At 41.6% G+C, this 24,197-nt stretch overlaps 1 protein-coding gene across 5 annotated transcripts in view; it reads right to left on the reverse strand.

The window, feature by feature from the left end:
* Nucleotides 1-24,197, reverse strand: part of LOC134883780 (transcription factor SOX-6-like) — a 110,483-nt gene that overhangs the window by 80,884 nt on the left and 5,402 nt on the right. For all 5 annotated transcript variants that reach the window (XM_063912214.1, XM_063912222.1, XM_063912207.1 and 2 more), the window contains one exon: nucleotides 13,496-13,565. The gene's annotated coding sequence lies outside the window, so the exon portion shown is untranslated. The remainder of the gene's footprint in view (nucleotides 1-13,495; nucleotides 13,566-24,197) is intronic.

Raw genomic sequence — 24,197 nt, forward strand, 5'->3', positions numbered from 1 at the left:
TTAAAGAACGATGAATGTGTCATTTGTACGGCGAGCGTAAACACACAACACTGTGCCGGGTCTCTGTTCACGGACCCGTACCAAAACCGCAGACCCCAAGAAATCCAGGAGTGCCCTTATTGACCAACACCCTCCCTTGTGCTTGTTATTTTTCCTGGCACGCGAACACACCCCTAGCTAACACAAATACAGTACACATATGCATTTATCTGATTCATGGCAACGATACAGAGTAAACCATTGAAGAAACCATTGAAGACCAAAGTCAACACTCTGTGACTCAAAGGGACTGTTTGTCTATTACCTCCGGCCCAAGGTAGTTGGAAGACCTGGTCAGTTTGTCTTGTGATCCGTAGAGTAGACCACATTGTCCAGGTAGCTACGGCATTATATAAATGGAGAAACTCTACCCTTTAGACACAAAACAGAACTACAGACAATAAAGTTTATTTTGCCTTTTTAAAGCATTTTACTTTCAAATCAAGATGTTTATTGACTTCTTGTGATTGTTGGTGAGTCTTCAACATTTCAGACTGTAGGTCGTTTTGTAACTTTGCTTAACCTCACAGGAAATTGCAGTTAGAGTCAACCCCTAAGATTTTCACCCTACGGATTGTAAAATATATCAAACTGTGCCAATTACTGCTTGAGGCCAGAATACTATCTCTTTGGATTTATAAGCAGCCCAAATCTAATTTTACATTTTAAAGTCTGCTAGAGAGGTTCTTAGTGGGTGTACAGAGGGGAGTTGTAGTAGATTTATGGTACGATTCCGATATCCTCAGGATGATAATAAAGAGAACTACTACAGTTGGAATTTACTCAACCCACAAGCAGCAGTGTGGTGGAAAACAGGAATAAAACAGAGCCAGTAGCAGCAAAATAGCAGAGGACTAAGACTAGAGCCCTGAGGAACCCCACAAATACTGTTTATAAACAAAAAATGGACATACCTATATACACCAATCAGAAGCAGCTTTAAAACTCTGCATCATTATGACTTATTGAGGCTGTGGCATAGGGGATACTTTGACATCTATCAACAAAAAGGTGAAAGGTTTGATTGCAAGCCCCCTCAGTTAACATGTTAAGTTAAACCGGAAGTAAACAAAGGAGCGTTTCAGGCAGGATTGTGTAGGAGAGAAACTCCCTCTGGAGGAAACCTCAGGATTTTTGTCTTTGAAGACCATTTACATCCACAAAAACCTTTAAAACACACTACAGAAAGGGAAACCCCCCAAAACCACAATAGGTCCCTATTAAAATCTCTATGCTATACTCTCGCTCAATCTGTTTCCCCTCCCTTTATCATCTCTCTTTCCCCTCACCTCTTTTCCCCTCTGATCCATATCAGCTTAAAGCTCAAAAGCCTTCCATTTGACAAACACCTTGCAGGCGGTAATACTCTGTTCACCAGCGAACCCGCAATATCCTCTTACTTCAGGCCACTATATTTATTATTACACTGGCTACCTTTGACCTCGAACATAAAGCCACTGTGATGCGCAAACAAGCTTGTTACACAAGTTTTAAGCCTCTACATATAGTTGACGGATGCTGTAAACATGGGGAAATCCTATTATGTTAAACATATATGAGACTACGGAGTTCGCAAGGATGAAGTGTTTTTGAAATGATCCCTCCCTACATGAAGATATCCAACCCTATAACTGTCCAAAAAAGAAGCTGCAGCTGAATATTTTTAAACCCAAAGGAATGCAAATAAGATTACCGTGGCTTTACGTCAAAGAAATTAAGCACATTAAGCAATCAAAGTAGGTTAATTTTCCAAAGGGTTACGTTTCAAAAGTATCATTGGCAGTCTATTTCAGGGTGACATCAATGGTAGAAAGTCATGATAGAAGCCTGCGACGACACGACAGCTGCCCTCACACATTTTTCAGAGTGATTGCATTAGCCCCGAGGCAAGCAGCAGAAAAGTGAGCTTCAATAAGTCATTACAGGACTCAAGGGTCTAACAGCAGCTAAAAAACAATCGTCAGACATATATGTTTACTGTTTGGCAATTTTGTTAATTTACGTAATTTGTTCGTCCCTGGTACACATTTATTATTCAGTAAATGTTGAGCTGATAGGACTTGATGGCACGGAATTTGTCTCTTATATACAAGTGGATAACAATTATTCAATTGTTTACGTAATATATCTCTAGTAAATATAAGTAACAGTATAATATATACGGTAAAAGAGATGTCAAGCCTCACAAAGCAAGAGTGTTAAAACTAAAAAGAAATGGCTAAAAAAAACAAGTTGTTGATCTGGCGACAGAGATAATGAAAATGGACTCCAAGTCTGCAACAAAAATATAACCTTCATTTTGCTAATTCAATATGATGTATTCTTAAACTCCATTTGTGAATTGATATAAATGTTACATGGCTCCCTCATAATGGAAAAACAAACTCATTTAAAACTTTGATGTAAACAAAAGAATTACAATCAAACAAGGAGCCCTGGAGTGTAACATCATCTGCAGGGGTGTCCAAACAGGTGGCTTTTAGAACGCCCAGGAGGCGCGAAAGCCTGCTAATCCCAGATTAGGACTGACAAGTCGTTTCACTGGATGCCCCCATTATAATCCCAGTTGCCTCTCTATCCTCTGACAATGAGCTTTGTTCCCTATCTAAGAAAGAGCTTTGAGGATTTCCTCAGCTTTGTTAGCATGAAATGGCTGCATTATTCAGAGGCATGCTACTTTATTTTTTTAAATTATTGACCGGGCTGAATGCGTAATGTGTACAGACTGTTCTAACGAGTCATCTGTGCTCACTACACAGGGTTTAATTGATACTCATTTTGGCAGGGTGAAGCTCCGGCACATATACAAACATGTCAGGGGAAAGACAGGAGATGTGTAGGAATGTGTTTACATTTTTTAACACGTCAGGCGTTCATTTGACATTCCTATCCAGAGTGTCATAGAGTGAGGGTAACTCAATTAATTGAAATGACTAAATATTAACAAAAGTATTACTCATGGTTCTATTTTACAATCTGAGATATGGCATTGATAATGTCATGGGTTTTTAATCTATTCCTTAATTTAAAAATATATAAATAACAGTTAACAATATTTAGGGTTTTTATAAATAGTTGTTTTGAAGATTTGGCTTCAATGTCCCTTTGTGTAAAGACAAATGGGCCAAAAACTGACAATGAAAAGAACTTATCTGATGGCTACCACAAAGAAACTGTAAACTACAATTACATTGCAGTTGTATGCCTTAAACCAGCTTATCAAATTGCAGTTTCTATCCAAAGTTTGTTCAAAATGAGTAACTTCATCATTTTATCCTCTTAGAAATTACTGTAAAGTTGATTAAATGATCATATTAATTCTTGAAGTTCAGCCAAAAGAAACCTGTGACTTTGACCTTTGATAATCACATTTTAATCAGTTCATTATTTGATCTACGTGGACATTTGTGCCAGATTGATCGACATTGATCTTTGACTCTTCAACCACCAAAATCTAATCAGTTCGTTCTTTGGTCAAAGTAGTATTTTGTGCAGAAATTCTCTAAATGCAATTCTGAGAGATCCCTTTTTACGAGAAAGGGCAAGACAACGCACAGTCGCGGGCCCTGAGGCATAAAAACATAACAAATCAGAATCAGATTAATGTAATCTAAAGCATCTAAAACATCTGAGAATAAACGCTTCTGTCCCTTATCTTCCATAAACTGTCAGGCCTGATTCGGGTCATAATGTAAACTTGTTATAATTTAATTTGAGAATATTTTATTACTATCAACTCTCGAGGAGAAAGTCAAATAAATCCCCAAGATGTAAAACAGGACTGTGAGTTATACGATACACAGCAATACTTGAAGGCAGAGTAAAAGGAGGTAGAGGAGAACCAGTAAAGACTCCTCCTCTCCTCTCCAGTTGTCTTGTTTGGCGTTCGGAGGCATTTCAATGTCGAGCTGTCACAATCCTGACTAATCCTTTCCTTTCCAATCCTGCTGAAGCCACTTGTTACAGAGTGTGTTTAGCCCTGTGTGTGTATTATGGGAAACAGGCTGGGTGATTTGAAACAGTTATCTCTAAGATAGACCTGATACCGTGGACGATATTCAATGAACACGTGTAGGGTAGAAATGTTAAGAGGGGGGGCAGTTCATACCAGCTGAGGAAAAAAACGAGGCACGGAAGTCATGCTCTACCTTTCTGTGAAATATGAACATTAGCAAGTCGTGAAAACACATGTACACAGGCACATTCTGGAGAGGTGTGTGCTGCGAGGTCAGAGCCTCTCGTCGCTGCACAAGGTATCCATTGTCCTTCATACAGGCCCACAGCGAATATACATTGTTCACGGGGCACAAGGCCTCGCTTCAAACCATGCAGGGTGTTAATCCAGCCAATCACAGCGGCCGTTTTTCACATGGATTTAAGCCGTTGAATCAGGGCGGATATATATATAGGACTCAGGTGGGGTATGACTGACTGTGGAAAATGTCAGGCGATGAATCTACTATGTTTTGCTGCTTGGTTAAAATGACAAAGTAGCATTAAGCTTTACATGTAAGTGTAAGTCTTTATTAAGACTGTGATACATAGGGGAAATATTGTTAAAGGAACCCTATTATACGTTTTGGGGTATTCCCTTTTTCTGTAGTGTGTTATATATATGTTTTCGTGCATGCAAATGATCTGCAAAGGCAAACAAAAAGTTCCCTCCAGAAGGATTTTCCCTCCCACACACAATATGCTCTCTTAGTTTTTGAATAACATTGTAATCCTGCTACGTCTTTTTTTCTAAGGGAATACAGATACTTTTTTTTGTATCCTGATTACATACTCCTGGTAATCTGTTACTCCTCAAATCGGGTTGAGTGATAGCAACAAATAGAGAGAAACCAAACCAAAGACACGTACGTCACAGAGCTTCTCCCACTGAAACCACAGGGAATAAATGCTATGGAACGGGCAGCTTACTGCTTTAAGTGAGTGTATAAATATCCCCCTCTTTGCTCTCTGTTGTTGGCTGGACTGCTAGGGTAACGGTTATTCGGCCAGCTGTTCTGATTTTTATCGCAGTAAGTATTATATCTTGACAAACCCCCCTCATGAGACTCACGCAAAAATTTCACAGTTGCTAGAAGGGAGAAGCAGTTTTTAATAAAGCTGCTTTTTTTTTTTGTTGCCTCGTGGTTAACTGGACGAAGATACTCTCTCCATCTCTCTTTTCTTTTCAGCAATTTCTCTCTCCGTCGCCGGCTGTAAATCACAATTAGGAGGCTCATTAGATATGGCTGATTTATTAAGACCCTGGGCTTGTCTCTGGGCCTTCCAGCCATATATTAGCTGACTAGAAGATCTCATACATAGTTATGAGACATGCTGTTTACTGTGTGGCTCATAGGGTCATATGCCAATAGACATTAATTATTGAGTGCGACTCCATAGGTTAAATTAATAGCATCCGTGTGATTAATCATTTACATTTGTATATTCCTTCTTCTACGCAACACTTTTGACTGCGTATCCAAATCTCTTAATAACGACAAATTGGCAACAGCTTCAAAAATCTGTCTCTATTATCAGCGAGTGATCCGGGATTTGAAAACTAGCCAAGCATTTTGGAGCCTCATCCAAAGGCTTTAGCAAACATACTCTGGAGCTGCTTGCCCTCTTGAACACATTGAATTGGCTTGTGTTCATATCACAGTTACTCCAGTCTTAAGTGTCCCTGGCTCACATAATGCTGCATTGTTTCTCCTCAGTAAATCAAAGCACATTTTATCGCGCTGCATATCAGCTACTGTCAACAGACGCATGTAAACACAGGACCGAGATAAGGTGATGTATGTATGTACTCTTTCATGTGAGTGTGCTGCGCAGTATGTGCAGATAAACCATGTTCTGCTGTTCCCGTTCTGTTTGAGTTTGCACTTTAAAGAGGCCCTGATATGCTTTTTGGGGTTTTCCCATTTCGGTAGTTTGTGCTATAGGTTTTAGTGCATGTAAATGGTCTGCAAAGGCTAAATTCACAAAGTTCCCTTTCTCCCACACACTCCCCCGTGCCTGAAATGTCTCCATTGGACTCATTTATTTACTTCTGTAACGTCATGTAACACAATTTAACACTTGTGCTTCTATTGGCTATCACTCAAACACATTGTATATGATAGGCTAAGGGGCGGGACTTCTCTAAGCGACACAACAGAGCCGGCCAGCTAACCAATCAGAGCAGACTGGGTCCATAAAACGGCAATTGAAAGCTTTTTATTGATAAGCCGCCTCCTCACAAACTGGGCGTTCAGCTAAAATGATTGGTTTCTTTCTCTCTGTTTTTCTCCAACATACCAGCACGCCTGTCATCCCCTGGCACTTAATGGGCCGGATCATTGAACCTCAAGGGGAACTGTAGAAATAGTTCTGGATTAGTTACAGCTTGAACAGGTGAGCTCCGACTTGTTCAGGCCTATTTATAGCGAGTGTGAAATCCTATTGTTAAGAATAGAGGAGGGTTTACAGACACAGACTGATGGAGAGAATAGTCGTGTGCATTCCTGTCCCTAATCTACACACACTGATCTGTACAGAAGAGGGATCAATTAGACCAAGTGTAGTAACATATCCAAGCCTGTTAAGAGACACAAAGATAAACATCAGATAAAAAAATCTACTTGAGGTTGTTTTTTGTGGTTTATACCATGATTTCCTAGACTTTTAATAGAACTTTAATCATAAAATATTCTCTATTTGCAGAGAAAAGTGATTATTAACGTCCTTTAATAGAATTTAAAACATATATAACGTAAAATAAACTCAATTCCAATATATTTTCCTGCATAGGGACTCCAATTCGCATTAGGGTGACACATCTTCAAATGATTTACTTAAGAAATAATACATATTCGGTATAGAAAAGTAGAAAAAGGTCAATTAATCACTTTTTTAAGATATGCAAATGTACTTTCATAAAGGAATAAGCAAATATTAACAATTGAGTAGCTGTAAATGTATTTTGGGGCATTTCTCCATGATTGCTTGGCCATTCTGCTTAAATAATATTGACTTAATCCAATCAATTCTCAAAATATTTAGCAATATTTTGAGCCCTAGAGTTCACAATCACACTCAAGTAATGCTATCGACTTCTGAGACACATACAGTAGTTAAGAGTGAGCGCAATAAGCAGAGGCATTTATCCTCACACACACACACACACACACACACACACACACACACACACACACACACACACACACACACACACACACACACACTTTACTTTGGATGACTCCTGGTACATGACTAATTGCTGGTGACAGAACAAAGGAGCATATTATTGGATTGAGGGAGAAACACAGCCACAGGTCAGAGGCAGGTTTAGTCTCCACCTGAGATTATGGACGAGCAGGTGTCAGCAGCTGATGCAGCCAAAGCCTACACTAATGTATACATTATATTATGTCTATTTCTTCAGTGTTTTACTCATTTTCAGTAAAGGATGTCAGAGCTTAATTTTATTTTCACTTTATGTTATCTTTGATATATATATATTATATATTTAAGTACCTGTAAAAGGCTTTGATGAACAAAATGTATTATTTGTATTATTATTTTCTTAAATGAGTTATTGTACAGTATTTTTATATTGTTTACTGTTCAGATACCCTAATTATATATACATATTTATACATATATATATATATATATTTCCTACTGTTGATATGTCTATATTTACTGTTAATATTTATCTCTAAAAAGCTCTTTGAACGGGACAACTCTGGTTAACCCAGGCCTCATGTTTCATTGCCTTTGTTGCTTTATGCATTATTGATGTATTGTAATTGTTGAAGTGACGTCTCATATCTAAACCTTTCATAAAAAACTCAAAGTAAGAAGTTGATTCAGGGTATAAACTGCTGCTCAATTGTCCCAGTCGTTATCTCTCGATCTCTGAGGAACATCATGTCATTAGCTGCAGTTGTCCGGCCTCTTTATCAGCGCGGCCTCTAATTGCTCGACGGCTCGGTTGATTTTGAAGCTAACTCGGAGCGATGTCATCCCCGCGCTCTCCCCACAATGGGGCTCATTGGATTAAGTTCGAGCAGGCTTTGTTAAAAGCTGGTGCAAATCTAATCAAGGAAGAGACCTCAATTATGCTAGCATGTACTTAAACGATCAGATCACTAGAAAAAAAAAGGAGGAGTGGGGGGGAGTGGGGGTGGCCAGTGTAGGAATGCAATCAGCAGCCATTAAGGCCGGTTAATTTTGGCTGATGGCAGCTTTAAAATGAGATGCAGGATTCTTACTGTAATGAGAACACTGTAATTATGAGGGTGTTTGGGAGAGCGCTGCGTTCAGGGTCAGGGGAAATAGTTCACAAAAGGGAAGCTGCCACAAGTCTCTCAGAAACAGGTGTTAGTGCTGCAGCAAGCAATGTCGCAGAGGTGGTGCTTTAAATCCCGACCTTCCTTCTTCTTTACCTACAAAGCGTTTAAACACGGGCTATTTAAAAACCCAGTGTTTGTTAATGAAGTGTTGAAGGACGGCAAACAGCTGAAAGTCACCTTTTTTTACTAGCTCAGGCATGCTGAAGAATGTAAAAGAGGTGTATTGTTTGGGGAGAATAATGTGCCGAATCGTCGTGAGCTAAGGACCAGGTGGCGTCCCCTGAAGCCCCCGAGCACAACAGTTGAGATAGACCCTGACCTCTGACCTCCGTGACCCATGACAGTGAAAACAGGAAGCAATTATCCTGAATGTCAGCGAGAATGGTAGCATTCCTCAGCAGGAGGCGAGAAGCAGATAACAGTTGGATACACAGTCAGTGTGGAGGAAACACACTCAAAATCTGTGTATGCATGCAGATACACGCGGGCTGGGTTTTCTGTCCAATTTTCTATCGGCAACTGTAAAAACTGAGTGAAAACTTGGCTGGAGGATCATAAAAAAAAACATATTCATTGCACAACAGTGTAGGAAAGGATCTGGAAATGCAGAAATGTTGGCCCTATTGTGCTTTTTGGGGGGATTCAATTTCAGTTTTTGTGCATGTCAATGGTCTGTAAAGGCTAACATCCCAAAGTTCCCTCGAAAAGAGGTGCTGCAGCACAGGCAGTATGGGAACAATGAAGAGCTTTTTGAACATTAAAGCATGGAGACATGTCCCAGGAAAGGCCAGAAAATTAGCATTAAGGGCTACATTTAATGCATTCAGAAAAAAGCTAATGCATCAGCCTTTTAGAATGATGGCCTTATGCATTTCTTTAGGCTGCACAAAAGTCCTCACTAACAGACCTTGTTGTCGCTGTAAAAAAACGAATTCAAGAAACTCATTTACTCTCACTCTCATAACATTTTCCCCACTCTGCTCCAGTTTCAGTATTACAAATTCACCGTGTACTACACCTCTCACCGCTGCCAGCTCCACTGCTCGGCCGGGGCTGTGTGCGTGTCATGAGCTTCTTATTGTGAAGAATCGGGAACCAGCCCTGAAGACATCAACCCTTTCTTTCATCAGCTAATTTTTCAGCAAACACTGTTGGAGGAATACTCTCCTGACCAACAGAGGAGGGGAAATGGTGAAGACACACTGACAACAGGATGTATCTGAATCATTTTGATGCTCTGCTCTCAAACATTTGACTATTATTCAACCCCTATTACACCTCTTGAAGACAGAAAAAAGTTGGACACCCAGAGTAATATCACCAGCGATATAGAAAGAGTTGTCTCTCCTTCCTCCTCTCCAACCTGCCAACATTGTGAACTATGCCATCAGATCTCATGTTTCCCCCTAAAGTAACTGACAGCATAATTCCCTGGAAGTATACAATTTTCCTATTATCGAAATGGTTGGAAAAACAAGATCACCTGGGAAAATGTTTCCACAAAGGAATAATGATTTCTCCTCCGTTAACTGTTGAATCATCCAAGCACCATCATAACTGGCCACCTCCGAGCAGGGTGAGAAATACCTAAGTACATTTACTCAAGTACTTAAGTACAATCTTTTGAGTATTTCCATTTAATGCTACTTTAGAAAATGCATCTCTAAAAATAAGTCTGCAAAAAGTCCATCAGAAATTTGATTGTCTGCACCAATTAAATTCCAATTTTATCTAGAAATGCCACTATGATTACTTTGATTTTTCATACTTTAAGTACATTTTGCTGATAATACTTTGGTACTTTTACTTAAGTATATTCTGAATGCAAGACTGACTTGTAATGAAGTATTTTGACAATACTTTTACTCATTAAAGCATCTCAACACTTTTTTTACACCCCATGAAAAGGAGTGTGCATCCTCAGAAGGAACCCTTTTTTCCTGGATAACTCAAAGGTTAAAATCTAGATGCAGAGGCAGCTGTCCTTTCTCACTGTGCCTCCTCATCTAGCCCGTGCATTACCTCATCAGAGGAGGATCTGCCTAAAGCCGCAGCAGTCACACAACAGACAAAAGCGCTCATCTCCAGGAAGCCGCTGCCGCTGCCTTGCGGTTGGGAGAGAGGAGAAGAGAGAGGAAAAAGTGACTCAGCCCCACGGCTCCTTTCTTCTCCCTGCCGACTTAGGGATAAATGGAGGGATAAAGCACAGGGGGAGATAATATTTAGAGCAGGCCCCATTTCAAGGGCAATAGAAGAGAGAAAGTGGGGTATGAGCTTGGGTGGTTTGGGAAGTAGCCACGAGGGTCGGTCTATACTGTTTCTGGCAGAGGGCCTCGCACCGTGGATTTATTTGTAAGTGGGGAGGAACCGCTGCTGGCCCCGAACCCGCCTGAAAGCCCGGCCGCTTTAAGGCAGCTCCACGAGCCCTCATCAAAGCAAACCAGATGGGCCTCAGACGGGATGTTGATGAGGCATGAGTGTGCAAAACACAAACATGCACGCAAGCACAAACACAAATAAATTGACACAGCCTGGAAAACAACTAAATACATAAGGCCCAAACATATGTACTCGGCACGCATGAACGAATGCGCCGACTCCAAGCGTGGCTGTGGTGGATCGCTGAAGTTCACTACCTTTTTCCCACCGTTAAAGGAGGCAAGGCACTGTAAACCAAAGTGGACATTTCATATGTGTGGACAATCGGATCAATTAAGGAAATGTCCGAGCTCAAGAAGACATAATGGCTCACTGTTAAGGTAAGGTAAAGTACAGAGAAACTACACTAAATTCTGTTAGACGCTGTGCATTAGCAACGCTGATTTGTCTGCAATGCAGGGAAGTTCACATACAAAGCTGAAGATAAAACCGCAGAGGAGGACATTGTTTCGAGGGGAAGCCAAACAGGTAACCTCAGGGGGTTCATTAGCTCATTAGCTCATTAGCTTAGCGCAAATCCGCCCCACAATGTCTGGTCACTTTTCTAACTGTTTGCAAATGACTGCCATTACAGCAATCATACAGAGGTCCGCAAATAGGCTTGTCATGATGCATGAAGTGTCTCCAATCTTTTTCTCAACGTTTTTTCTCACTACAAAGACATCAGTGTATATCTCCTATATCTATAAATGCCTGAGCATCAAACACTAGATCTACAGTATGATCTTCTTTCCCTTATCAAGCACTTTTATTTTGAATGTATAAATAAAGATCTGGATTTAGTTCTCCACGCTCATCAGACAAAGACAGTGTAACCAACGTTTTAAGACAGATTTAGTGAAGCATCCAGTGTACTCAGATCATCTAAAACATTACTCACAGCCCCGCCCCCCCGACGTCTTCTGATCAAAACCATTAGCTACAGTATGTACAGTACATGTCAAGGCTTTGCAAATCCTCAAACACACACACCACCACCCGCTTCCCTCCAAACTCTTATTAAAAACAAAGATACCATAAATGTATCCTGTCACGACAAGATCGGTGTACCCTATGAAGGCTGTAATTTTGTTAGGAGGGTCCACTTGTCATCTTACCGCTATGTAATTAGATTGGAGAAGCAACTGCATGTTAAAAGAAACAATAATGTGATTTCAAGTTTCCAGATGAACTGATGAAATTAAGGCAGTTTGATGGGATTAAAAGCAGCCTAAGTGGTCCGGTTCTCCCCAATAATGACACAATTCCTTTCTGCAAATGCACGGCAATTAGGCAGAAGAAATAAATGCATGTGGCCTGAAATAATGACTGTGATGTTTGTATTATTTTATTGCTGTTCTGTCATGGAATATCATCTTCCCAAGCATCAAAAGTATCTGTCTATAGCCAAATGCTCCAAGTCAGCAGCTCTCAATGTTTTTGACTTGTATAACCCTTAAAGAGGCTCATTTTCAGGTTCATTTTGTGCTTAAAAAGATATGTCTCCATGCTTTAATGTTCAAAAAGCTCTTTATCTTTCTCATACTTCCTGTGCGGCAGCACCTCTTTTCACCCTCTGTCTGAAACCAGAGCCCAGTAGAGTTGTCACTATGTTGATGAAGCAAACAAAATGAGTCCAATCGTGGTATTTAAGGCCTTTGCAGATCGTTCAAATGCACTTAAAGCTATGTTACTCACTACAGGAAAGAGAAAACCCCCAAAAAGCATAACTGGGCCTCTTTAAACATGTGTCTCCTTGCTACATCTTGTCACAGGTTGCATCAAAGTGACCCCTTAATAAGAGTCTTGACAACCAGTGTGGGAACCATAACTCACTGTTCATTGTGATACAACACAATTTACACGAGCCATAAATCGAGCCTTTGAAACCGAGCTCCCCGACCAAACAGCAGGACGCAGATTATCGCCGACACCAGAACACTGAAGCTCGTCTCTTTGCTCTGAGCGAGCCGCGAGCGAGGCCACTTGTTGACCCAGCAGTGACACGGCTCAAGGGCCACAAGAGAGGGCCTTAATAAGTATTCTTAAACAGGGGGATTAGCCAGATGGTCAGATCACTCTTTTCTCCAACTTCTCCCATCTGTACGCTTCATACTGTGCTTCTCCTGCCTCTGCTGAAGCCATCAAGATCCACCACTGCAGCCTCACCAGCTAAATTTGGGCTAGTGTTACCTACAGCAGTATTTGACTCCAGATATAATCTTTATTGCTCACAGAGAGAAAGTCCATTAAAAGGCATACTGTAGGTCCCGGGCGCTGAAAGGTTCCTGGAGTGATGCCTGTGAGAGACTTTAAAAGACCCCTTTCTTCACTCAAGTGAAAGCAGCTATTGAGGGCACACAGGGCAGAATACTAACCGGAGTGGAGGTCTGCGTTCGCTGCGAAACAAATCAAAAGCGTTCTGTCCGTGCCGACGGAGGGGAGTAAGGCGGCCGATATGCAAAGAGTCAGCTACAGTTTTGTTAACACACACACTTTGCGTGCCGCTCTGATAAAACAACAGCGCGATGTGTTCAAACACCGGTAGGCGTTGGGGCTTCTGGGGAACAATCATGTGCTCTATATGAAAGCTTATTATCTGCTGTTTGGTGGAAGCATTCATCCCAAACACTGGCACCAAAGCAACACAAGCTGGCAGCGTTATAAATAAGTATCACTCAAAGAAATCCATTAAGGAAACTTACAGGAATAAGAGACTTCAACTCCAACACCCTCTTCTCACTTGTGGATGACTGTAAAATTCATGAACGTCACCTGGAAAAGAGACAAACAGAAGAGGAGGATTATTACAATGTTTATATGACAATTAGTTTTGTATAGTATGGTATGGTATTCATCATCATCATCAAGACCAAAAAAGGGACTTTTCACACAAATATGGATGTTTTGCTGCTCATCTCTTGTGTGGATAAGATTGTTTTATTTCATTTATTCCTCCAAACTTTCGGGGTACTTCCATTTATGGTCACTCAAAAGCGGCAGAAACTCAGAGACCTTAAAGCCTGGGTGACAAAAACCAAATCTGTCTGCATGGCACGCTACAAGTGAGAACATTTTTATGTGTAATTTTGGGTAAAACAACCCTTTAAAACGGAAGGGTGTGTTGCCATTAACATCAGGACACATTTTAATGAACACTGACCAAACTCTTCACATCCCGCCAGCGAATTGGGGTTGGACAAAGTATAAAAATTTGGATTGAAAAGTGTTTTTGGAGCACACCTGAGGTCCCCGTGTTTAGTGGATGTTCAGCACAGAACAGAGGTCCTGTGTGAAGCCCACTGCAGGGCCAACAGAGGATCAGTGTGTTTCTCACACTGCACAAACAACGGCACACACGCAGCCACGCAAAGCCGGACAAACGACAGTGTGATTCTTGCACGGAGCTTTGAAGTAGAGAAATTGGGCCGTGATCCGTCCTAATACAGTTAGAGGTGCTCGATGTTTTTCTTTTTAAAAAACTGATTCAAATGAGAGGAAAAAAGACTCATCAAATGGACGGTTAATATTTTCCTTGGCCGTCTTATTATAGCCTCACACGCACACCGGAGCGTACTGCAAACAGTGATTTGCTAAAGCAGGGGTCAACAAAGAGGTCAACCTGCTGACGGAGCACTTTGAAGGTACCATGATCAGGACAGTGGGCCCCAAATTGGGACAGGATGGGAGCTAGATTGAGAATGGGAGGCTGCTAATTGAAGAACTGGATAAAGCAGAGACCTAAAGACAGAGGCTGGGTTCCCACACACGGGCAACAACACACAACACAGCAGCATTTCTCCGGCACTATGTATCGTGACGGCCCTCTAAGTTGTGCAACACACACATGCCTTTGATTCCAATATTTGAGGCTAATTGAGAACAATGAAGAAAAAAGGCAAACACTGCGCATGTGTGATATTTTATTCACGTCTTTAATCAAGCAAATGATTCTCTCTTGGATCTCTCTTTTTCCTCTCAGGGCACAATTATGGGCAATTCTGATGAGAAAAAACTCAAAGGCTTGTACACTTGTGATAATAATAACGATAACAAATAGTCGGCAAAAACACACTCGTGAGGAACACCCGTGTAGACATTTCTATTCGAGGCAACTTTTACTTTTTTTTTTTTGCAGATGAAGCAGTATTACCCAATAAACCTTGAAAAGCTAAAGGACTCTTAAAGCCACTTTTTCAATCGGCTGACCCGCCTGAACACGCTCTAGATTTGTGCAGAACCAGTTATTCTCTTCCCCTTTATTTCTTTTTTTGGTTTCAACCATCTTTCTTCCCTCCATTCCTCCGCTCCACACGCCCTGCCACTCATCTGCAGATGGCAGATCTGACACCTGGAGGATGCTGGGTAATCAGAGAGACAGCTGGCTGCCCAGCAGAGGAGCTGTCCCAAAACACACATGCTCTCAAACACACACACACACACACACACACACACACACACACACACACACACACACACACACACACACACACATTTAGCAACAGCCTTGAGTGCAGCATTGACACACATAGATGAATTCTGCACACAACAGCCCGTGCACATATATGTAAATACTGCAGGATTTTAGATGCACTTTGTTATTGTTATAATCAAGGTGTGGTGCTGGGAAGATGTAATGAGTGTGTGTGCAGGGGTTTTACTAAACTGAAGTTAACGAGGGTGTGGCAGTAGAGTTCATGAATATACATTTCAGCTCCTAACCCCTGCTCATTTTCAAGCTCCTACATGTGGCTTCGGAAAGCGGAGACAAGGGAGCTGGCATTCAATTTTCCTCCTGACAACTGCAGGAAGTAACAGCTACCTTTTTGGCCCGCTGCTGTGAAAACGGCACATGTGCTTGATTCAGGCTGCAGCAGAGCCGTGACACGGAGAGGTAACAGATATGTTGCACGACAAGAAGACACAATTTATTACTTTCAAAATGTCTGCCTGCACCTGCACAATGAATGCACGCATTCACGCAACAAAATATGCACAGACCCAAATGTTGTCTTGTTGCAGCTGTCAATGCCACTTGTGCAGACGCGAACACACTGGAGTCAGAACAATGGATCTCTATGAGACAGAAGCTCCCTCAATGAGCTTAGCACCACATGAGGCTCTGCGCTGCCACTTCCATGTCCGCACCATAGGAAACCGAATACGGTTCCAACTAATCATATGGGCAATTAAACCAGAATGAGTTTCACTTGACCCATAAACGATGAGCTTATAGCACACGTTGACTCTCACAGGACTGCAGGCCATGTTGTACAGGCTGTGTTATGTTTCTGTTGTCTCTCTAAAGAGCTCATCCTCCTATTATCACTGAGGTATTATTGTACTGCGCTTAACTCTTCATAATCCAATTTAGACTCGTTCACACTAGAGTCAATCAATTTCCTATTTAAAGTGGTCCTATTATTCTTATTTTCATATTTGTATTTTGTGTCTCTCCTGTGACATGTCTCCATGCTTTAATGTTCAAAAAGCTCTTTATTTTTCTCACACTGCCTGTGATGCAGCACCTCTTTTCACCCTCTGTCTGAAACCAGAGCCCAGTCTGCTCTGATTGGTCAGCTGGCCGGCTCTGTTGTGATTGGTCAACCCCTTAGAGATGTTCCCATGAATAATGTGATGCAGCGCTAGCCAATAGAACCGTGAATGTTACATTGTAATGTCACTACGTTATTGAAGTAAACAAAGGACTCTAATAGAAGCGTTTCAGGCAGGGGGAAAGTGGGAGAGGAACTCCCTCTGAAGGGAATTTTTTTAATTCATCCTTTGCAGACCATTTACATGCACTAAAACCGAAAAAAAATAGTTTAAAAAATCAATATAATCCCCAAAAACTTTCCTCCTCACACCTGGATTGATCCAGTATGAATTGGGCGTCCCTGTATGAGAGTTCTGATGGTGGAGAGGTGTGGGAGGTGGGTCATTTCGGACATTGTTTGACAATCCAACATGCATACTGGCGTTAAGGCATAGCGACCCCTTCATTCATGTCGGAGGGTGCTCGATTGGTTGTGTGTACAAAGCACAGAACTTTGATCCATTTTGTGGTCCGGTACAGCCAGATAACACTTGCTTAAGGTGGGGGAAAGATAGTTATTCAATATGAATGTTTTGTGGTCAGGTTCATAAAAAAGGAGAGGTTTGCAGATATGCATGTGGGTGGGCGAAGAGTACCTTTATTAGGTGGAAAGAGGGAAGGGGATGTTTGCATGAGTGAAAAGGCTTTGTGTTCCCTTCACAAAAGACCTAGGTGAACATTAGGAGAGGCTTAAGTGACAACATGTATTCTCTCCCAAGTCGCTGTTGAAATATTGCTGGAGTTAAAAAGGCCAGAAGGAAGGGAGAGGGTTGGTGGAGGCAAGCGCCGGCACATACGTCTAAACCTCACCCCTCTGCTCACCACCCCGAGGAGATTACATGATGGCGCTCTCCATTGTCCCGCTTCTTCAAGACAAAGCCTGTTCCACTGTGCAAACAGCGCGCCTTGGAAAGATTGTAAAAACAAGAGGTGAATGTCAAAGGCAGAAGTGAATAGGATCTCTCCCTTCCTTTGTCAAGCTGGTAAGGTATGCACAAACACATCGCTGCGTGACAGAGAAGAAAGGAGGGCCTTGTGAGGGAAGGAGCCGGAAAAAAGTTGGAGCGTCTTCGCATGAAAAGGCCAATACCGTGAGAAGTCGCCCGCCTGACTCCTATAGAAGAAACTGCTCTGCGAGTATTTGGATGAAAGACCCCCAAAACACACAAGGCATCAAGACATAACACAACGCCTGGAATGATGAGCAACGAGAAGAAAAAATCCTGGCATATGGAACAATTGAATGCTAAATGTTTTTAACAACAAAAAACATTTTCATCAAGACATAAAGTTTTCTTAATTTGCTGCAAAGTGATATCAGATGTATGAAGGCCGGCCAAGCCCCAATAAGCTCTCAGTGTCCCAGCCTGGAGTCAACCCTGTCACGACCCAAACAAGGCTTTAACTGTCAGGGCCAATAATGAGGGCGACCTCGGCTCCCTCTAATTTACAAGGCCAGCGCCAGCCTGTAATTAATTGCTGCGTGCATAAATGTAAATGAGTCCACTGGGGAAGCAAGAGGGAGAAGGAAAAAAAAAAAACGGCTGTCAGACCAATATTCCAGCGGGGAGCAATCTGCGAGAGAGGGAAATGATTTAGAGGACAGCGCACAAATCTGCTGCTCCGTAAAACACGGAGACGCTGGATGTGAGATGGAGGAGGTGGTCCTCAGGAATGGTTACAAAAATGAATAGAAAAAACAGTGGTGGCAATAAATATCAAATGTTTCAATCCTTTCCTCCCACGCATGTCTACACTAAGTGAAGTCAAACATACAGTTTATCTGATCTGCCCGACCCAGAATCCATTTTTCATGCACGTTTTTCATTTAAAGGCACAAAACAAGTGTTTATTGAGGATGAAGACTTTTCCCTTTCCTTAATTTATCAGCTGCTTTTAGATATACTGGATATAAGTGACTTTTTCCACTCTGTTTGAAGCAGACTTCTCTTCCTGATAGAGGCTTCTGAGAGTCTGAGTGAGTGATTACACGGCTAACAGTTATCGATCTGATATCCACTACGCTGCATTTTTCAGTCTGTCACTTTATGATCTACTCACACTCTGCGTCCCATCTCAATTCGAAGCTGCTTATCATAAAAGGTTATTATTTTTAAGCTTAGGTAATCCAGGGAAACTTGAAATATGTGATAATATTTCAAGCCACGCTGACACGTTTGTACGGTGGCCGACAGGTGCAAACAAAGCTTGAAACATTTCCATTAAAAGAAACATGCTGCCGCTTCAGAAGTGATGCAAATATGAAATCACAAATGTGGTTAACTAACATTTCTGAAACAATGCATCATTTCAGTGTCCCTGTTTCCACTGTTTCATGAGCTTCCTGCAGAGTTCAGTATTTGCAGCATTTCGTTTATGCATCTCTTTAGAAAACACTTCTCTTTTGTAAAGTTGGTGAAGATGTCTCTTCACTTGCATGTGTTTTGGAACATTTGTGTTGTTTTAATTGCCTCATTTTTGAATGATGCATTTCCTCCTTATAAAAGTGGGCCGCTGTAGTACGTTTGCATGTGTCGGCCATAGTACATTTACACACATTTGCAGCTGGAAATTTAACTCAGTGAGCCAAGGAAACAACTTTATAAGTGGAACTGGGCAGATTTTAATTAGTCGAAGAAGGCAGTGAAAGAAGTTTTATACGTTTTAACCGGGTGGGTACTCAGTGACTTAATTAGTGCAGGTCAAACAGGTCTTTTAATTCCTTTGTAATGCAAGTGTTTGATCTACATCAAATTGGTCGGATGTTTAGTTCTCTTGATGTCGATACACACCACGACTCCCTCCTTCACTCACCACCATTATTATCTTGTAACTTATCCTCCACAAGCCAGAGTCATGGAGCTGCACAACGACAAAGCGCTCATGAAATCAAAGAGAATAGAGCAGGAGAAATATGTAATCATTTGCGGCAGCTACAATAGCAGCTCTCATTCATAAATGTCTCGCACAAAAGCCCGCCGCTTAACTCACTTAGTGCGCCGAGAACAAACAGGCCCAGAAACCATTGTCCACTGAAACCTGCACCGATGTGAGGAAAAACACACGTGAAATCCACAATGTGTTTGTATAGTTACACTTTAAGACACACACACGGACGGCGGGCCCCGCAGCAGCCACAATAGCGTCTTTATGACATAAGCTCCTTTTCACTACAGTGCTTTACAAAGGCAAATGAAATTTTTCCTATAGCAGGCCTCCAGCAATAACAATTGACATCACAGGCCAGCCTACGTATGTTTCCCATATTAAACAGGGAGACCCAGTGTAAGCTCGTCGAGAATGAGACTAAACAGCCTGCTGAGGCAGCGATTTTCCCTCCAGCAACAGCAGGCCCTCCTACAGGGATCCACCGTGGACTTGAGGCGCTGTAGCAAATGGCCTTTTTATTCAGTTACACACCGGCCGCGAGCCAAGACAAATGAACTACCTCTAACAATACAGTTACAGGTTTCCAATGTAGAGTCATCTCGGGTAAGTTTTCTCCAAATACACGCGGTTAAAGTCCAACAGGTCGGTCCCAAGTCTCTTCAAATGGCTCACACTACAGCAATGATGGAGCTCCTTTATCATTTTTTGTGTTTTTGAATAGTGTAATAGTACATTTGATCATTTGGGTCATTTTTCAAGGTATGTTTGTGCTTTTATTTTGAAGGCAGCTTCAGTGATTTGGACTGTTCTTTTTACATTACATTTCATTTGAGTTCTCCGATATATTGCTCAAGTTTGCTCCAAATACATATGGGAAACATTTTCAAAAATAAGTCCAAAATGTGGGTCCTAAGTCTCTCTTCAATTGGCTCACACTACAGCGATGATGGAGCTTATTTATCATTGTTTGGTGTAATTGAATAGTTTAATAGTACATTTTATCATTAGGGTCATTATTCAAGGTATGTTTATGCTTTTATTTTGAAGGCAGCTCCAGGCACATGGTGATTTGGACTGTTTTCTTTACATTACATTTCATTTAGCAGGCCAACAAACCAACTTGGAGTTCTCTTATATATTGCCCAAGTTTGCTCCAAATACATACGGGTAACATTTTAAAAAATAACTCCAAAATGTGGGTCCCATGTCCCTCTCTTCAGATGCTAAAGCGATGATGGAGCTATTTTATAATTGTTTGTGTTAAAAGTTAAACCTTTATTTTCTTGCTGTCTTTGTTTAAAGTAATCTGATCATTATGGAAAGTCCTTATCTCAGTTAGTTTGAGTATGCTTTTATTTTGAAGGCAGCTTCCTGGGTGATTTGGACAGCTTTTTTTGTACATTACATTTGTTTAGATGATGTTTTTCGATTACAGAAAATTGGGTAAAGTATCTTGCCCAGGGACACTCAGACATGTTGACTGCAGGGGCTTGGAACAAACCACTGACCCTTTAATTGGAAGACACATTTTTAGCCCTGCAAGTAGTAGCCAAGAAATGTTGGTGTCAAATACTAGACAGATGGAGGTGGGATTTCGCACCAGAATTATTGTTTACCAAGCCACAAGGCAAGAGAAGAGGTATAGCTTTTGTTCATTGTATTTCTGCATCACTGGATTAAAATGCACATGTATTATTGCCGGGTTTGGATGTAATACTGTTGCCTCAGCTGTAGTTTGATTTTAAGTCAGTTGTATTTGTTTTTAGTTTCAGCACAAATTAAGAGATCTACCATTGCCATCACGTGCATCCTGCCTATTCTTGTGTCTGCAAACCTCTTGGCACAAATGTCAGCGGGCCACGGTGCTGCCGTCCATCCCACCATCTAAAGCGTGTTGGATTACGTGGCGGAAACCCGAGGTCTGAGCCCAGTCAGCTGGATACCCGAGCCAGCGCCACTCCTCTCGATACCCCGTCATCACCGAACACCACACTCCACACTTCTGCTAATTCAACAGCGTGTACCGAACACAGCATACCGTTATACAAATAGACATGAGCCAGGACCTAGGAGCGTGTCGGGAGCATGTCATTTATGAATACGTTCCCATGCATGCACCATATAGCCCTGGGAACTTCATGACACAAGAAATGAACCTGATGTGTGTGTCTCACGACGAGCTGTCCGTCAAACGCTTCTATTTTCAGCCACACAGTAAACCCGAGTCCTTTTCCACTTTTTCATCGCTGCCTCTATCTCACCAACGCGGAGTGAAAACACACACCACCATCTCATGATGACGACGGCTCGATTAAAGACTACTTTACGGCCTTGAAACCTTGCAACGCCCAAACTGGACGACGACCAACTGGATCGGGGCTTCGGTGGGCGGGTCCGCCCGACTATCTTGGCCCTCGCTGCTTCACCACAGGGTCATTTCGGAGGCCTCGCACCCCGAAAACCCTGCTGCCACGCCCCATTACTCCAAACCACCATGAGTGGTAAAGTGAAGGTTAGCCAGCTTTTAGAGGAGGGTGACGGTCCTACCGAGGGGAGGAGCCGAGTCAGACTGCAAAAACAATGTAAACATGGACTCAGAGGACGATCGCGTCGGGCCTGTTTGTAGCTGTTTGAACTTTAAAGTGATTATTAGTCTATGTGTGTGTGACAGGTTGAGAATAATGCCATGAACAAATAATGAAAGCCTCCTCAAAAGACAAGTCCAAAAAGATTGAACTTCATTGAGAAAAACAACTTGATTGACTCATGGGAACTGTTTATTTTTATTGATCTTTTTACAGCATATTAATAAATATATGGGCTGAAAAGAGATTCATTGATCATGCCTTGAGATTATTGGAGTCACAAAACGTATCTTCAGATTCAGTACCTCACTACCTCCCTCACTGCCGTTATGCTTGCATTGTTAGGAATAACAACCTAATAGAGATAATTGTTATCCTAATAGCTACACACCCTCTTTTTTGTCTACCCAGGCCTCATTTGCACGATGCGTCAACATTAGGTTGTCCATAAAATAAAATGAGTCATGTGCAATAAAAAGCAAAGTCAATACCCATTTTTTTTAACTTGGAGCTTAGAAAGAAAGCTACGTGTGACTTCTGGTTTTTATGTGTCATGAAATGTGTTTGAGATGAGAGGGGAATTGTTGCACTATAATGGAAATGGAAAACCTTGGTTATTATATTGCAGTACTAACAAAACACTCATCTAAAGGTTGAGCTAACAATTTCTGTTGTTTGTTTTAACCTGCAGGGAGTGGCAGATGGGTGGCGTTTATGTGTCATAACAATTTGGACGAGTTAGCATGACTGTCATTTACACAACAGAGGAGCAAATGTGTCTCCAAACACTTTCCTTCGATTGTAAAAACTTTCAAGCACTTGTATTGTCTTGTAGATCCAACCCCACCCATCTGGCTCACAAGAACGATGAATACAACCGGGAGATATTTGCTAATGACACCCTCTGTCCCGTGTTGACTTTTAGCATTATGTTAAACACACTGAAAGTTGTTTTGACGTCTGGAGGCTTCTTAGGGCATTAGCAGGAGAGAATCATCTGGTTACAAAATGTTTCTGTAGTATTAATAACTTGCAAATACATGTCCATTTGAAGCTTGAAGAAAAGCAGAGAGACTGAAACGAGCTCCAGGACGTGCAGACATGTGATTTCCCTTTTCTGTAAAATCATCAGGAGCTGTGTGATTGCCAAAGCATCTGCTGCCGCTGCGATCCAAGGCCACTACTGCTGACTGACAGATGAAGAGCCACTCCAGTGTCAGTCACCTGGTCACCCTATAGTCTTGTTTCAAATGTCTTTAATAGGAGTCTTTATTTTCACAAATTAGCAAAAACATCCGCAGCAATGGACGCTCTTTCAGGACTCCCTTTTACTTTTGTCTGCTACTCCTGCAGAGGTTTGGACGCTGCACATGCAACAGAGAGTCTGAATTATGTCTTTTTACGACGGCTCCTTAAAGTAAATCAATAAACCTACAATGATGGGATTTCCATGACCATGCAGTAATGGAGTTGTGAGGCTAATCTATTCTGCAACCAACATCAGGGGATCTGAAGAGTTTGGGGGTTTTTTTGGGGGGGAAATTATCTGATAGAAGTCAACATCCTGTATTCAGGACGAGAGAAGAGCATCAACATGTTGCTAAGCAAGAGTTGTCTACCTTAATACAGTTTTTATTTAAACACAACACCTATAAATGGACATTTCTTTGTATGAATTCCACTTGGTGTTATATATTTTTTACTAGGTGGATGTTTAAGAATGTAATACTGCCTGGAAGGTTTTATAAAGTGAGCCTTTGTTTGTCTTTTTTACTCTTAACTCTCCTGGGTTCAGTTTGACAAAGCATCTTATTGCACTACCAGCCAACAGAAAAGGATAATAATATATAACATTTGCTGACTAAGTTAAATCTAATAGCTTCTCTCCCTTTTTGTGTCTTAGTCTGAAAAAAGGGCACAGGTTAGTGCGTCGGATCAACTTGAAGTTGTTTGCTGGATGGTTAAATACTTTGCATCTGAGAAAGCAGTCAGTGATGCAAAATAAAGCAGAAAGTAATTTAGTTTTTCTCCACAATTGATTCAAAAAGACTTCCTCTCAGGACGCAAGATCAGACCTTGACCTGGCTTTGCAGAAGTACTGCAGCATCAGAGAAAAAATCCACCCAGAAGCAACTTGTATGTGGCAACCTGTCTGATGAGCTGGATTTGTTCTATATTCCAGGATTTATTTCATGCTACTTCCATTACTAAGTCCCTACATTTCCAAAAAACGACTTCCAACATCCCAGAGAGACGGCCGGCCTGTGTGCGAGGACCTGCTGGAGTGTGTCATGGTGAGTTTTTCCACTTGAGAAAAAGTTAGAGAGCAAAGAGAGT

Source organism: Eleginops maclovinus, chromosome 2 (assembly GCF_036324505.1).
Source record: "Eleginops maclovinus isolate JMC-PN-2008 ecotype Puerto Natales chromosome 2, JC_Emac_rtc_rv5, whole genome shotgun sequence".
Classification (NCBI taxonomy): domain Eukaryota; kingdom Metazoa; phylum Chordata; class Actinopteri; order Perciformes; family Eleginopidae; genus Eleginops; species Eleginops maclovinus.